Source organism: Bidens hawaiensis, unplaced genomic scaffold (assembly GCF_021521415.1).
Source record: "Bidens hawaiensis isolate Kalapana, Puna unplaced genomic scaffold, B.hawaiensis_p1.1 tig00029399_1, whole genome shotgun sequence".
NCBI lineage: Eukaryota > Viridiplantae > Streptophyta > Magnoliopsida > Asterales > Asteraceae > Bidens > Bidens hawaiensis.
In genome coordinates this window covers 154,383-172,223 of record NW_027494875.1, presented here as the reverse complement: position 1 = coordinate 172,223, position 17,841 = coordinate 154,383, and the positions used below count along the sequence as shown (strand labels likewise).

Sequence of the window (17,841 nt, the reverse complement as noted above, 5' to 3'; positions counted from 1 at the left end):
ATCTAAACATTCTTATAAAATAAGCCTTTAGAGTATATACTTGTCCAAAATTTATCTACTATAGATAAATTTTGGATTGCCCCCCTTTGAGACTACTTTTTTGAATATTATATCCCGTTTTTAGGATGCATATATATTTTAAGGGTTGCCATTTAAGAAAAAAAAATTGGCAATTATTTCTCCTACTCTTGCGAGTTTGCGGTTAGTACACATGCTTGTGGAGTTAAGGGGAAATGATGTCGATAACTTCTTAAATTGTCAACTCGTTATGCGAGATATAACTTGCAAAAAGTGGGTTAGAATCTGCTGTCTTAGAGCACCGATTTACACCATATACGTATTTATTTTGTTTTTTTTCTGACTGGATTTACGGTCTTTTATCTACTAGAAAAGCTTATAGAGGCGACGTTAAAGGTTTTATAAAGACCGCCAAAGATAATCTCAAGTGAAAGTTGGAAATAAAATGATTTGGTGTCCTTGTAGGAGTTGTGAAAACAACAAAAGATATGCTAATATAAAAGAAAATAGAGTAACATTTGATAACATGTGGTTATAAGCCTAGATATACTTGTTGGTTAATGCATGGTGAGTAACTTGTTGATCGTGGCACGTCGTCAAATAATTTAGAACAAATCACAAGCTAAGCTTTAAAATTGGATTCACTAAACTACATTTTACACAACATTAGCAAGTGTAACGGTCGCTAATGTGTGAAAATGTGTTTATTTAAAAATCAACCAAGTTTTAAAAATAGAATTGCCTAATTACCTAAACACAATCGACAAGTATACCGTTCGTATTGTAGCAAGCAAGCAAGTCCATATATCGAACATCTGACACTATGAGAAACTTCTAACAATAAACCTAACTGATTACTAACATGAGTGATTTTTGGTTTTAAAAAGGTTTTGAATAGTAATAAATATTAAAAATAAAAACTTTAGATAAGACTTGAATTGGCACGAAAAAAAGGAGAATGGGAAAATCGGTTTTGGTACAAGACGAGCTACCTATGTATGAATCCCTAGACACAAGTTATGAAATCCTAATTCTGATTATTGATTGAAGACCTGGCTCTAACCCGATAAACTTCCAACTAAGAATGATAAACTAAACTCGAATTGGGACAAATGGTAAAGTGCTAAGATGGATCGGCTCGACCTATCTAGTTAACTAATGGTAACTAAGGCTCGCTAGATCACTTTATCGGTAATCACTAATCAGTTAACTATAATCACATGGTGAATTATAATGTGTTAGATGCTGGTTTACATTACAAAATTCTTTTGGTGGGAGTGTATGTATTTTGTACATGGTGAATTATAATCACATTGAAACACAATGGATATTGTACATGATCGAGGTGCGAGTGTATGTATTTTGTTGCCATAGTTTTAGAATCTATTCTGAAATCTTTATTGTTAATTTTTGTAGATGGATTTTATATCCGATGGCGATGCTTGTTTTGGGCTCGCTTTATATATACTTCCCATCCATAGCATGTACCTAGTCAACCATCATGTTAAATTGTTAATCTTGGACCTCATATGCTTACTTTTTTTCACAAACAAAAATTTTCAACATTTTTATACAAATAATGGTAGAGAAAGTAGAGGCGTACAAAAAACCCATACCTGGAACTGGACTCGAAAAAATATCCGGAATCGGTTTTAATTTACACCTAGGTATTCAATACCCGAAAAAGAAATCGACCCTGCCCGTAGGGTATGGATATTGTATGCATTTTGAGCTCAATACTCGTACCCGGAACCGTATTTGATTTATATCCGTAAATACCAGAACTGGTCATACCCTATACCCATACTGGCTATACCATATACCCGATACCATGGCCGGATCTAGTAAATAAAAGGGTGATTCCGGGTTTCGAAATAATAGTGTATTGATATATATAAAACATTATAGTGAACCACCTTATAATTTAGAATTTAACCACTCAAATCATGATACGTGCATTGGTCTAGCTTGTAAGTTCTAAGCTTTGTAAACTAGAGGTCGCGGGTACGATTCTGTCACCTAACAAAATTATAGAACGGTTTTTCTTTTTTACTAATTCAGCCTTATATCAATTTTAGGGTTTTATAAAACACACGTGACACAAACGTCTGCCTTTTTCCCCTCTTCATACTCCGTTGAAGCACACGACACACCACTACTAGACCATCGGATAATCGCCGACCATCGCCTAACTGTCGTCCCCGATCACTGCTGCTGCTTTTATGACTGACCACACACCACCGTTGGTTCGTTGCTACTTCCTCATGTCTTACTACTCTTCCTCGAATCCTCCCACTGTGTAGGTAACTTTAGGTTCATTTGTTAAATGTTGTTAATTGTTAAGTTGTTTGTTAAATTTTAGTTTTAATTTGTTAGATTGCTAGTTTTCTCGCATATTTATTATGTAATGAGCTTTGCCCGAACTATCGAACCAACCCAAACTATTGAATCGACCCGAACCTCGAATAGACCCGAAATTTTTTACATCCGACTCTAAAAGTAGTGCACCACCTGAAAAAATTCATGGATCCGTCACTGTCCGATACCAATATTTTTAATACCCGAAATAATACATGAGTTTTTATAATATATTTTTACGTTTACTTCACAACGTTTATATTTAAGTTTTTTTTAATATATATTATAAAGTAAATAATTTGTACTTGAACGAATTTATGGTTTTTGTAATATATTTTAATTATTTTTATAAATTACAAAACAAATTTAATTTTTAAACGAATTTAAATATATATATACAAATTACAAATTAAAAACCGGGTATTAATATCATCTCATACCTCGACACATACCCGGTTATACTCGAACCCGATCATATCCTACCTGGGTACTGAGGCCAGGTTGAGTTTTTCTCCTCAATACCCTACCGAACCCACAGCCGGCTCTAGCGTGAAGTTGGTAAAACAAAAATTTTAGGCCTCCACCTTTTAAAGGGCCCCTTTATTAAAATCTTCTATAGCCTATTTTCTAAGCATATACAATAATGTCTTAACGTATAATACGTACGCGAATCCAATTTTTCACGAAACAATCCATGAAATCACATCCAAACATCTCGGAATCGTCAATACATATCCAATCAATCATTGGTTTACCGAAAAAAAACAGTTTTGGATGGTTAATCGATCAATTTTTCATTTTTTTCACAAATACCGTTTTTTTAGCGTTTAATGAGCGTTTTAGGTTTTTGTCTTTGTTTTTTGCCTTTGAGCGCCTCGTGTACCTACCGTTTGTTAATGCATTAACGTACAGTAATTACACCCACTATACTAATGGTAATGCATTTATTTATGTTTTGTAAAAAGAAGAGAAGAAACTTTTGAAATGAAAGTGATAAGTTTTGGTTTTGCTCAGTTTTGTTTTTGGTGAATATATTGCTAGCAAAAAAGTAATTGGAAATAGCAATTTAACTTTTTACTAGTGTGGAATGGTTGTAGTGGTTATTCAAAAAAAGGTCATTTTTCTTGTTTACCTGTTTTTCTTTTTTTTAATTATAAAGTTATCGAAAGTTTTAAAATATGTACGTAATTTGAATAAACTGTCATGACCTGGCTATTTTATGTATGTTTATATATAAGCATTTTTTTCTTAAATTAACTTCTTATAAACAAATTCTAGAAAACAGAAAAACAAAGTATTTTAAATGGAACTTAATTTGTAATAAAATATATATTGAAATGTAGAAAAACACCAGATAAATCATACGTTTAAAGTTATATGAATATCCAATAACATAATATGTTCAATGTTTATCCAGCTTACATATTACAAGTTATTTTGCTTAGTACTAAATAATATGTTAATGAAAATTATAATAATAAAATATTATAGAGTCGTTTAATTATATTAATGATTTCAAATTAACATTTCAACTTTAACTTTTTTTCTATACTTCGACAAAAAGAGGCCTCAAATTTATTGTAAGCTTTAGGCCTCTCAAAGTGTTGAGCGACTTGAGCCGGCCCTGACTGAACCCTACCTGATTTCTCTTAATACCCGATTTTTCAAATACCCGATTATACCCGAACATGGTTCTATACCCGGAACCGGATATTAGAAAAAACACGATTTGTTCACCTCTAGTAGAAACTAGAAAGTGATATATTTGGGTTTTTCTTTTCTTCGGGTACAACTGTCTATTTCCATCCTAATAGTAGGCAATTAGGCATTCTATACCGTTTGACTGTGACCGACAAAGGCAAGGACTTTGAAGAACGAATGGCAAGTTCTTGGTGAGGGGGAAAGCTCTGAGCAAGGTAATTTTTTTAACTTTATTTGTGTTTATGTATGACGGTTTTAACCTTTTTGTGTGCTTGTGAAATCTTAGACAAACCACACATCAACCGTGAACAAAAGAGATAACGCGTCAAGTTCCATAAACACCTTTTGAACACATTTGTTGCCAATGAAAGGAGAATCTAATAGTTTAACACGCTTGTTTAGGAGAAAATTTTGAACAGTGATCTCTTGGGAAGAATCAAATGCATGTCACCCTTCAACTTGGAAATTTAATATTAGTATATTATCGGGGCGATTTTAGGCTACAAACTACTACACCCTAAAATGAAAATACCCCCCCCCCCGGCTGACATGGCGCCACGTGTCGTCAAAAACCATCCCTCCAATGGAGCCCCTCCACTAAACATGTAACTTGTCTCCGAGATAACAATAAATCCAAAAATTAGGTCCATCCTTAGATTTTCATATTCAAGAGCAAGCAACAGCCAACATTGATATAATCAAGCCAAGTGTTCAACAGCCTCATGTTAAGAGCAAGCAACACCAAGAGATTCAAGTTCAAGGGCAAGCAACATCAAAGAGTTTAAGTTCAAGTCACGCGTTTCAATCTTAGCGTTTCATGTTCAGTATAATATATAACTTGAATTGGCTCATTTGTTAGTAAACTGGTAAATTTATCACCTTTTATGTTATGTAATTTGTTCTTTGCATACCAAAATGTGTCTTTTTCTAATCATTAAAACCACATAATCCTCGATGAGCAACCTTAAACGGGTCAAACTTCTGTAATGATATGTTTCTGGAAATGATTGGGAAGTTTATACTTTTTTTAACCATTTAATCCAGAAGTAATTAAATGAATCTATGGTTGTTAACTTGTTAAAAACTAAAAATCTTAGCATACAACTTTATAATTGAATAAGAGAACCGCATACTATAAATCTTAGCATCAATAATCAATAAACTTATGAGCCAAGAAGGTTTTTTAGTTTTACAATCTGACATCAATAGCCCTACAGAATCCGCTAAATCAAAATCACTTCGGGCAACAAACTCGTACGTATTTGGAATACACCAACAAAGTGTAACAAAACATTAATCAACTAACCTAATCACCGGTAGAACCATCTTCAAGCAATAACACCTCCAAACCTCTGCTTTCAGTCGAATCACTATTGGACCAATTATCACTAAGCTCCACCGAATCGTTATCAGAGTATAAAGGTGAAGACGTAACATCAAGCACCTTCACGTTTGATGGAAAAACGAAACCTTTAGCTTCCAAACGACACAAAACCTGCCAACAAAAACCACATTCATCATTCAACATATTTTTCACGAGATTTGATATAAATGAACCGAAACTATAACCTTATAACAAAAAATCCCAATTTTGAGCTCCTTGACATGGCGAAGATCGAGTATAAACCCTTTAAGCATCTCTTCTTCCGCTTCTCTAGCGGTCGTATCATAATACCCTCCTTCGTATAGTCCAAATCCGCTTCAACTAAAGAAGACACATCCACCAACACAAGCTTCCACAACAACAAATCATCTTGAATCGCCAGCGACAAAATATACGGAGCATTAATCTCAACAACATCCGCAAGATCATCCGACACATCATCAGGGTCCATGTACCCAGAAAACACCAACCTCTTAACACTCTTCGACGTAACATCAAGCCGCTTATAACCATAACAATTATCCAACACCAGAGTTTCCAAAACCGGACTCCCGGATAAAATGTTTTCAATCAAACCCTCATCCAAATTCCCATACGAAATACGTAAACTCTTAACGTTTTTCCAACTAACCGCCCCGGTGGGATTAAACACACAACCCGACAACGTCAGATCCGTAAAACAAGAACACGTGATAAAAACATCATCTAGTAAAAACTCGGCTTCACATTCGATATTCCATAATGTTAAATTAAGCTCTTCAACGTTACAATCGATAGCGTAATGAATCCAGCTGTTGACTTGGGATTCAAACCGGTAATCGTAACTAGTAGAGACTACCAATTTGTTAAGCTTCAATTGGGGTCGTTGACTTAAGGTTTTGTCAACGTATGAATAGAAATCGGTGCGAGGGTGGTTTGAATTCTCACAGTGATGTTGGAATATGAGAGTATGAACCGAGTGCCAAATATGTTTCCAACGTTTGGAGAGTGTACTTGTTGTAATGGCGTGTTTTGTGTCGGGTAAACAAGAGAGGATTTCGACAGTAAGCAGTCTGGTAAGGTGCTAATTATGTCTTGATCGTGTTCGTCACGGTCCGTGATTTGTTGGAATCGTGTCCGTTTGAGGGTTGTTTCGGGTTGATTTTGGGATTCTTCTGTGTCCGCCATTGCAGTATGGAAATGGGGAAATGAAGGTTTTCTTGGCCTCTAGGGTAAGAAAATCTAATAAACCGAACCGAAACTGAATTAATTGAAAAAATCGAATCGAGGTATTAACTGATTGTTAATTTTTGTTTTTTTAACCGAATTTTCGGTTTCGGTTTTGATTCGGTTTTTCATTTTTAAAAAACCGAACTGATTGAAGGTGATGAAAATTATGAAAATGATAAAGACTGGGACTAAACTAGATGATGAATGAAAATTATGACTAAGCTTTTAGTATTTTTTTATTAAGATATTTGTTGAATATTAAACTCTGCTACTCTAGCGATTTTATATTCGTATGGTTCCACGTAATACGTGCCTATTTTTTAGTTTTTTTTTTGTATTCAGTATAATTGTGATACTCTAATATGCTCTTACAAGCCTAAAATCATCTTCATTTTTATTTTATTTTTTGCAATGTCTATACATAATTGGGAAAAAAACGGCTATAACAAACAAAATCGAAAACCAAATGATTTATATATTCAAAAAACCGATGACTTCGGTTTCGGTTTCGCCTAATAACCGAACCGAACAGTGTTCAGCCCTACCTTGGCCCCCAAAGTTTGTGGAATTACCAAATTTGAGGATGATTAGACAGAGTGTTATGGAACTGAAGAGGTAGGTCCCAGCAGAGCCCAGTTGGACCCGCAAGACTCACCTTGAAGAGGGACGTTTGCGCAAGGACCAACTGGTTCCGCAGGACCCACCATGCTCAGAGATGAAGACCTTACGCGCAGTTCGCCAGCTGTTCACGCAGGGAAAGCCTCCTAATGGTGAAGTACCCCGCCTGTCCCCGCAGCTGCGGATACAAGTCATCAGGGAAGGCTACCCGCACTAATAGCAAGGCTACACGCACAAGGCACTAACTCAATAATTCAGTGTCACCTGAAGGAATGAGCAAGGCGGGAATACTCCCGCCCAAATGAGCCAGTCCGTATGCTTCTGGAAGATCTTTTGTACTATACCTGCCAAGGTATGGACAAAATAAACAAGATCTGACCAAAGCAGCCCATGAACCAATCACAGGGTGACAGCTCACCGACAAACAGTACGAGGAGCATGCTCTAGTACTGTTTGTCACTATTAGCCGCTGCCTACTCACCAACCCTTGTCGTGGCACGCACATAGCCTGCAGTTTGTGGAAAAGGAATAGTACACAGCCGGCCTGGTCACTATCAGCCGCTGCCTACCCACCAACCAGCATGGCACGTGCGTAGCCCGTAGTTGGTAGAACAGGAATATTATACAGCTGGCTGTACCTGCTTGGAAACCTACCTTCGGCTATAAATACTCCAACACCTTGGAACGGTATGATCATCTGGTATTTTACCTTCACTAGCTATTTCTCTCAATATACACTTATATTCAGAGCAATCTAGTCTGATTCTCACGCTGGAGGGTGGTCACAAGGAGGAACCCCCCCCCTTCTCAGTGACGAGCTCACGGTGTCTGTTTTGCAGGTCATCTGAAGAACATTCTTCTTTGCCGGACCTAACCCTCGTGGGAAACATTATTTAACCCCCAGATTATCCATAATCTGCCCGGGGTCAATTAGTGTTTCTTCATTGGCGCCATCCGTGCATAAAAGCTAGAACTAATTCAGTTTTTTCAAAACTTCTGAAAAAATGGTTAACGTTACTCCGGTCCCAAGGCCAGTAAGTGACCAAGAAACCCCGGTAACCACAACCCCAGCTACTGGGGGGAACACCGGCGGTTACACAAATTTTACGAACACTACCCCGGTTACCCAAGCCGGGGCAAGTGCAGTAAACAATATTTCACTGGGGTTCACTGATGCCCAGTTGGAGAAACAGACGAGGCTCCCTCGCCAAACAGTCGATCAAGTTAAGGCGTGGGCCGAAGCACGTCAGAAGGAGTTCCAAGCTGAGTTGGATGAACGCTTGCGTTCATTCCAACAGGCTGACGAATTCGGGAGCACTCGACAACAGCTCAACATGAACAGCGAGTGCGAGTACTCGGACGATGATCGGGAGGAATCCGACACTGACGCGAACCCTCGCCATAGGGCGAAAGGGAAGCGTAAAGAAACGGACTTCCAACCAAGAAGGAATTTCGTAGAAACCTTCAAACCAAGGAACGCGGGGGGAAACCCACGCGACTTCTCCAAAACCTTTAGACCAACTGCTGCAAATGCGGGAACATCCAAGTTTGCAAGGGACATTGCGGAAGCAATCGCCCCGAGAAGTGCCAAACAGATGTCCAACATCGGCACTTATGATGGTCTATCCGACCCAGACGATCACTTGAACAGATTCATAGCGGGGGCAACCGTCAGTAACTGGACGGAACCCACGTGGTGTTATATGTTCCAGATGACGCTGGTTGGAGCGGCCAGGGCGTGGTTTGATCGTTTACCGGTCCACCACATCTATGATTGGGCGGACTTTCAACACAAGTTCAGCCAACACTTCAGTCAACAGAGGAAATATACTGAAGAGCAGTGGACGATCCTCAACTGCGTGAGAGAGGAAGATGAATCTTTACTAGACTTCATCACTCGCTTCAACTCCAAAAAGCTGAGTCTGGGCAACATAAGGGAAGATCTTGTCCGCGCCACTTTCATCCAGGGCGCCGAATACCCAGAGCTTATCCGCACGTTGACGGGTAAGGACGGCATGCCATCCACATGGGATGCCATCATGACGGCGGCCAAGCGCTTTGCCGAGACGGAGAAGCAACTGGGTAGGGATCTTCCCCATAGTACACATCTCAACACGCAGAGGACTAGAGAAAACAATGTTCGGATCGCCCGGCAGAACAAGAAGAGGAAGCTAGGTATTTGGCAGTCAAGGGTAAACTTTGACACCTCATCCAGCTCTCGCCCTCTTGTTGGCGGAAGGGATAACACGCACCCTTCAAGCCGAAAACACCGGTGGACGCCACTCACCAAAAGCGTCACGGAGATATTTGCCACCGAAAAACTCCCATGGCCAAAAGCTCCAATGATCCGACAACGACCTAATGCAGATCAGAGCAAATTCTGTTACTTCCACGGGACAAAGGGTCACAGTACAGAGGAGTGTACATCCTTGAAGGATATTGTTGAAACATTCGTCAAGGATGGAAGACTTGCACACCTTGTGGCATCAATCAAGAATGGAGGAAGGAATGATAACCGGTATAAAGGCAATGGACGAAAGCCCATTGACATCAGCATCCATATGGTTCATGGCAACATCAAAGGAAGAAAAAGACGAACGACAGAACCATGCGAATGGAAGGAAGCTGAGGTGCGCTTCCCGCGAGTGCCAGGAGGACCCAGCAAGGAAGGCCCCATCGTCATCAAAAGCCAGCTGGGGCATTACATAACTTCCCGCACTCTTGCTGACAACGGCGCCTCGTCAACGGTTATGTACAGGCAGTTCTTCGACAAGCTAGACGATGAAGACAAAGAACGCCTGGAAACGGTTTACGCCTCAATGGAAGGGTTCGACGGCAACACAAACACCCCCCGGGTATCCTCTCTTTCCCCGTCATTCTCACGGACGGGAAATACTCCCGCACAGAAGACGTGGACTTCGTCGTAATGAGGAAGCCACATCACACATACGACATTCTCTTCGGGAGAGACGGGATGGCAAGATTCAACGCCGTGGTATCTTCAGTCCACGGCATGATGGGATGGCCAACTGCTGAGGGTGTAGCGATGATCACCGGTATCCCCCAGGTATGCATCGCATCCGTCTCATCTAAACCCAAACCAAAGATGGCTAAACCAACCATTACCGAACCAGAAAAATGGGCCCTCAATGGCAGATACCCTGACCAGGCTGTTACAATTGGCCCAACAATCGCTGATCCTACGCGCACCTTACTCAAACGCTTATTACAAAGAAACGCTGACATCTTCGCGTGGACACCAGCTGACATGACTGGTGTACCTCGAAGTAAAGCAGAGCATAAGCTCAAGTGTGACCTGGCTTTTACGCCAGTCATACAAAAGCGCAGAGTAATGGGGGCGGAACAGGCTAACGCGTGTAGAACCCAAGTCAAGGAACTCCTTGACGCGGGCATCGTACGCGTTAGTAGATATCCAACATGGGTTGCAAATCCCGTTATGGTACCGAAGGCTAACAAACAATGGCGCATGTGTATAGATTTCAAAGATTTAAACAAAGCATGCCCCAAAGATTGTTACCCGTTACCCGAAATTGACCTCAAAGTGGATTCATTAGCACCGTTTCGCCTTAAATGCTTCCTTGACGCATATAAGGGGTACCATCAAATCCACATGGCTGTAGATGATCAGGACAAAACCGCATTTCGGACGCCCGATGGCACATTTTGTTATCAAATGATGCCATTCGGACTTAAGAATGCAGGGTCCACATACCAACGCCTGATGGACAAAGAGTTTCATGCCCAAATTGGGAGAAACTTGGAAGTCTACATGGATGATTTGGTCATCAAAAGCCCTGAGCCAGAAGCGATGTTGAAAGACATCGAAGAAACTTTCAACACGCTCAGAAAGATAAACATGAAGCTCAACCCGAGCAAGTGTTCCTTTGGGATGGAAGAAGGGAAGTTCTTGGGAGTCATTGTTACTAAAGATGGCTTCAGAGCGAACCCTGAAAAGGTCAAAGCCATTATCAAAATGGAATCACCTACTACCATCAAGCAAGCTCAGACACTGAATGGACGCCTAGTCGCACTTAACCGCTTTTTGTCAAACCATGCGGATAGGTCGTTCCCATTCGTGTCAACATTGAGAAACTGTTTAAAGAAAACGCACTTCCGCTGGACACCAGAATCGGAAGCAGCTTTTCAGGAAATTCGGTCACGCTTGATCGAACTCCCAACGCTCACAGCACCAGAAGCGGGGGAGGAATTAATCATATACCTTTCTGCCACAGATAGAGCGACCGGGGCAGTCCTGCTAGTAGAGCAGAAAGGTATCCAGATGCCTATTTACTATGTTAGCCGTGTCCTAACAGACGTAGAAACCCGGTACTCCACCCTGGAAAAATTAGTCTTAGCACTTGTACAAGCTTCACGCAGACTAAGACGATATTTCCAGGGTCACCCAATCACCATTCTCACCAACTTCAAACTCGCAAACGTTCTAGGCAAACCCGAATTATCGGGACGTCTAGCCAAATGGGCAATTGAGTTGGGGGAATATGCGATAAAGTACAAGCCAAGACCAGCTATGAAAGGCCAGGTCTTGGCCGACTTTATTGCAGAAGTCCCCGCTTCGCGGGAGAAAGAGTGCCAGGAGGAGGCTCAACCCTCCCCAGCACAGGACATCAATGATGTCTGGCGACTCTACACTGATGGAGCAGCCAGCAACGAGGGTTCAGGCGCAGGGTTGAAATTAACCAACCCAGCAGGCCAAGAATACACTTACGCTATTCGACTGGATTTTCCAAGTACGAATAACGAAGCCGAGTATGAAGCATTCTTGGCAGGGCTGAGAATTGCGCGTAAAATGAGAGTGAAAAACTTGGAAGCCCACGTGGATTCCATGTTAGTAGCCAACCAGATAAACGGAACGTACACGGCCGTGAACGACACAATGGCCCTGTACCTCGCACAAGCAAAAACCCTTATGCGCGATTTTAATGATTGTAAAGTCATACACGTCAAGCGTAGCGAAAACAAATCTGCGGATGCGTTAAGCAAGCTTGCATCATTAGCCTTCACCCATTTGGGAAAGGACATCCGCATTGAACTCCTTGAAGCACCATCAGTCCCGCACAAGGAAATTTGTGTCATACAAACCGGTACAGAAACGTGGATGACACCAATAATAAATTACCTTGCAGCGGGTATACTACCAGAGTCAAAAACACAGGCAAGAAAAATACGTTGTAAAGCATTAAACTATCAACTCATCGATGACATCCTTTACAGACGTAACTTTCTTGGCCCACTCTTAAGATGCGTGGACAACCAAGATGCTGACTACCTCCTAAGGGAAGTACACGAAGGCATCTGTGGAGTACACGCAGGTCCACGCGCTGTTGTAGCTAAGCTAAACAACGCGGGATACTTTTGGCCGGGGATGCATACGGATGCGCTGGCATACATCAGAAAGTGTAGGTCTTGCCAGCTCTACGCACCCAACACGCATCGCCCGAAGAATGAACTTGTTCCAGTCACCTCTTCATGGCCATTTCAGAAGTGGGCCATCGATGTGACAGGCCCATTTCCTACAGCAGCAGGAAACGTTCAGTTCCTAGTGGTAGCCATCGACTACTTCACCAAGTGGGTAGAAGCAAAACCCTTAGCCCAAACAACCGCAAAACATATTAAAAAATTTATTTGGGAATTTATTATTTGTCGTTTTGGACTTCCACAGACTTTGGTGAGTGATAACGGCACCAACTTTGCTGACAAGAAGCTACAAAAGTGGCTAGAAGAACTTCAAATCACCCACACCTTTACCTCAGTGGCACACCCGCAAGGTAACGGTGAGGTGGAAAGAGCAAATAAAAGCATCGTCGAAGGCATAAGGAAAAGACTCCTGGAACACAGATCCGGCTGGGTAGACGAAGTTCCACACGTCCATTGGGCAAACAGAACGCTGAAAAAGGCCAGTACGGGAGAAACCCCGTTCAGCCTCACTTATGGCACTGAAGCCATGGTCCCAGTCGAAATTGGTTTGCCCTCACCAAGGGTCTTGATTCAGCCAGAAGACAATGATGCAGAAAGACGGTTAGACCTTATGCTAACCGAGGAACGCAGAGACTTAGCCGCAGCGCGCGAAGAAAACTATAAGCGACAAATGCAAAAGTACTACAACACGCGGGTAAAACTCTGCAACTTCAATGTAGGAGACTACATATTGCGTAACAACGAGGCTTCAAACCAAGAGCGCCCAGGAAAACTGGCACCGGTCTGGGAAGGACCGTACATTATCAAAGAAGTTTTGGGAAAAGGCGCATACCGGCTCGAAAGGCTCGATGGCACTCCTATCCCAAGAACATGGAACGGAGCTCAATTACGCAAATGTTACATGTAGATCAATTCCAAACTTGTAAAGAAAAGGCCTAGAGCCACTTCTAATGGAAATGATTCTCCTTTCACATTGTGTTGATAGCCTTACCTTTATACTTATGAACTTCCCACGCTGATATGCCGGTATTCACCGCATAAATATGGGAAGAAGTAAGTCGTTGCGTGTGGAAGGCGGCAAAACCCGCATAAACACATAAAACGGTAAAAATTTATAAGGAAAACCTTCACGAAGGTCAGCTATAGGTGAAGTTTGGTCATCCCAATAAATGAAAGTGACGGTCCTACCCGCACAATCATGATAAAGGAAACTGAACATTGACCTATTGGCAACCGCGCGTCGAAAGGTTAACTTATTCTAAACACTTAAAAAATTTCAAAGGAAAAGATGAGGAAAACTTCCACGCAGGTCTGATATAGGTAAAGTTTAGCCATCCTACTAAGTGAAAGTGACGGTCTTATCCGCACAATCACGAAAGAGGAAGCAAAACTTTAACTTATTATCTGCCACGTTGAAAAGTTAACTTATCTAAGTACTAAAGAAATTGCTAAGTTAAAACAAAATATGAGCGAAATAAACAAGGCAAGGCATTAACAAATAATTTTTATTCCATCAACATTCAAACAATACAAGAATTGCTGGGTACATACCCGCATACAAGATTATAAGTCTACAAACATAAAAATCTACTCTAATGGTGGAAAGGGATCTAAAGTATCAAGCTTCAGGACCACTCCCACTTGGACCCGCACCATCAGTAGAGTGTGGCGGTTCAAGGAAAGCTTTGAGGATAGCTAGCCCATCTTCAGCAGCAGCAATCTCGTCTACCTTCTCCACCACCGGATGCGGGAAGGCGGCATACTGATTCACTGCTTGGTCATACGCAGCTTCAGTATCCACATTGTAAAGAGGGAAGTTGGAAGGCGGAATGCCTTGTTCAACAAACCCTAGACCAAGCAGGAAGCCAGCCTTTTCCCCATCCTCATGAGAAGCGTTGAGGGCTGCGCTCATCGCATCGTCATATGATGTGTTCGTGAACACCCGATGCACAACCTAAAAAACAGAAGTATATCAAAAACTCTTCAAAGTGTAAGGAAAAGCGTAAAGAAATTGTGGAGCTGCGCATACCTGCGACAACGCTTCTCGAATAAGCCATTCCTTGGTGACCAGAGCCTCCTGGAGGGCAGCTTGAGCTTCATTACGGGCGCGTTCGGCTTCGTTCTTTGTAAGGTTGGCAAGCAACACATCTTTGGATGCAGCCTCTTCGACGCCCTTTAGCTTACGCACAGTGTGGTCAAGCACCCCCCTCTGGTCCAAGATCTCTTGGAGCTTCTTGGCATCTTCCATGGCCAAAGCATCATGAGCCTGCTGGAGCCTCTCTAATTTGGCTTTAAGTTCCTCATTCTCGATGCGTAGAGGCTCAGCAGCAGCTTCAGCCTTGGTGGCCCTCTCGGTTGCGTTCCGTGCAGTTTCCTTAGCCAACCGAAGCTGTTCATTAACAGCTTGGGCGGCCTTGGAACGGGCCTCGAGACGAGCCTGAACGTCAACCTCAAGGGCCTTGAAGGCCTTCTCCTTTTCCGCAGCAACGGCGGCAAGCTTCGCATTCTCCTCCCGGATAGCCCGCGCCTGAGCCACTTCAAGGCTACGCGTCGTCTTTAACTTGTCGTTTTCACGACAAAGTAGCTCGACGCGCGGCTGCATCCGGGCGAGGAGGATTCGAAGCTCGTTGGACAACCTACCTTCCTGGTAGCTGGCCATGGCCTCCCCCAGCGCACCGCTTGGGGCGGCGTGACGCGCCCATTCGACGCAATCTTCAGCAGTCCGGAGGGTCGTTCCCCGACGGATCTTCCACCGAGGAGCGTACACCTCGTTGGAATCACGAACTGCAATAAAACAAAAAACAGTTAAGAGAGAAATGATGAAAGGGATACAGGTCAAAATAACCCTACGCACCTGTAGGGTCGATAACAGGCCGATAGCCACCAATCCCATCACCTGAACCTAAGGGATATCCATCCAAAAGGTCAAGGAGACGGGAAGGAGGCAGGGATTGGCTAGACGCCCCAACCCCAAACGTACCTGAAGGACTGACCGTAGTCGCAGGCGCCGGAGGAGGCATGGTGGAGGCTGCCGCGGTGGAAACCAACGGAGGTGAACTCACCGGAGGTGAACTCACAACCGTGGCCGCGGCTGCAGAAGAACCCGCAAGAGAAATCACCGCCGGCTCAGTGATGGATTCTGTGAAAATGGCACTGACAGCCGGCGGGGATAATGTTACAGCTGGAACAGTTGGTTCAACGGGATGAGCAACTGAACCAGTACTGCAAGCAGGCGTAGCCGCCTGGGTCATCGCCTCGGGTAGGTTGACCAAACCTACCTTCATGGGTCCAGAGCTGCTCCCTCCCGCTCCACTCTGGAATGCCGTAGCATCCACGCCTACACGAAGACAAGATATATAAGTATAATAGCGGAAAGATATGAAGTTAAAGTTATGTGCACTTACGGGTCTTTTTGAGCTTGAAGGTGCGAACAGGAGGGGACGAACCCGATAGAGCCGGCCTCTTCGTACCTGTCACCGTCGTCATCCTGGGCTGCTCGGAGGTGACAGCCGTTTCAACCTCCGGAGCAGTGGTCTCAACACCACCTGGGTTCCCCGCCGCCTCTTCACTCTCGGTCTCCGACTCAGACCGGTTCACCTGGTCGGCGGTGGAGGCTACCTTCGCCTTGCCCTTCCCGCCAGCAGCCTTCTTCTTCCGCGCAAGAAAAGGACCATCTGCAGATTCCTCATCAGAAGATGACAAGATTAGAGGAATTCCGGCAGAGGTTTCAGCATTCAGAGGGCGAGGGTTAAATAGTCTTTTACCTGGCCGCGTGGCGCTCAGTATTTCGTGGCCTGGCGGGTAGGACTCCACAAACCGATCCGCAGTCTGCGCAAGGATGGGCAACTCGTTCTCGTCAAGAGCGCGAGTACCCAACCGAGCGAGACCGTCAGCTTCCCGCGGATGCAGGAGGGACTGCAAGTCATTTCCCTCTTAAATAAAAAGAAAAACAGTTAGAAAAAACCTTAAATCAACAAAGAAGGCGGAGCATACCGTAAGGGATAAAGTTCAAACCGTATTCAAGTACGATGGGAATCTGTGGCGCATCCGCCCCAGCATCCTTCCACACCCTGCTCATACCGAGCATCACCATTCCGGACTCCGGAAAGCGGTAAACCGGAGTCTGGATCCGGGAAATCTTGGAGAACCATTCCGCCTCCTGGTAGTTGGAGGCGTGAAGGCTGGGGAGAGCTCTCCCGTTCTTAAATGTCATCGCTATAGGGACGACACGGGCAGAGATGTAAAAGAACTCCCGCTTCCAAGACCGAAGACTGCGCTCGGTAGCGCAGATCTTCAAACCCTTGATTCGGGTGACCAGGGTCTACCAGCCTTGGATGCACCTCCAGGAGTAGAAGGTCATCAGGCGGTCGACGTGGGGATCCACGCCAAGAATGAGGCACACCCACTCAAAATGATGGATCTTGGCGATCGCCATTGGGTGTACCTCCGTCAGGTGCACACCGTGTCTATCCAGAACACGGTATACAAACTTCGTCAATGGGAACCTAGGATTCCCATAGACGAAGAAGGCGGCATATACCCCTATTTTGCCCTTGGGGGCATCGTACACCGTCTGGTGTGGCTCCGGAAACTCAGGCTCGAACGGCTCGGGCATGAACTTCCGGACGATGTACCGGTAAAGCTCGATGGGAAGAGCACACTGGCATTCACCAGCAGTGCTCTTATCGTCCTTATCAGACGTAGACGTCGGGTTCTCGACATACAAGTCAGACTCCTCGACGATAGCATCTGGATCATGAGTAGACGACATGTTTTGGAGGTAAAGAATGATTTCAGAAAGAATATTCGCCGGAAATCGCTTAGAAGGAGAAGAGAGAAGTGAAAGTGTGGATTACAAAGGACCCTCTCCCCCTTTATATACTCATCGCAATGAATGCGATGAATTTAATGTGGAGGAGAGAGAAAAGAGCTGGTGCAATGAAACTATGACACGTGAAAAAGCAAGCTGGCAACAGCTGTTGACGGGACGCGCGCCCAAAAAATCGCGCCCACGTGCCTGAAAAAGCGTCTGGAATGACCATGTACTGTCACGTCGCCATAACTTCCTGCACGTCCTGACACTGTCAGAAGAAACC

At 43.5% G+C, this 17,841-nt stretch overlaps 1 pseudogene across 1 annotated transcript; it reads right to left on the bottom strand.

The window, feature by feature from the left end:
* Positions 1–5,180: 5,180 nt before the first annotated feature.
* On the bottom strand, positions 5,181–6,628 carry LOC143578933 (F-box protein At5g03100-like; annotated as a pseudogene). Its single transcript, XR_013143363.1, has 2 exons — positions 5,647–6,628; positions 5,181–5,572 (listed from the first exon to the last, which is right to left on the bottom strand). The product of XR_013143363.1 is annotated as an F-box protein At5g03100-like (transcript).
* Between the last annotated feature and the right edge of the window lie 11,213 nt (positions 6,629–17,841).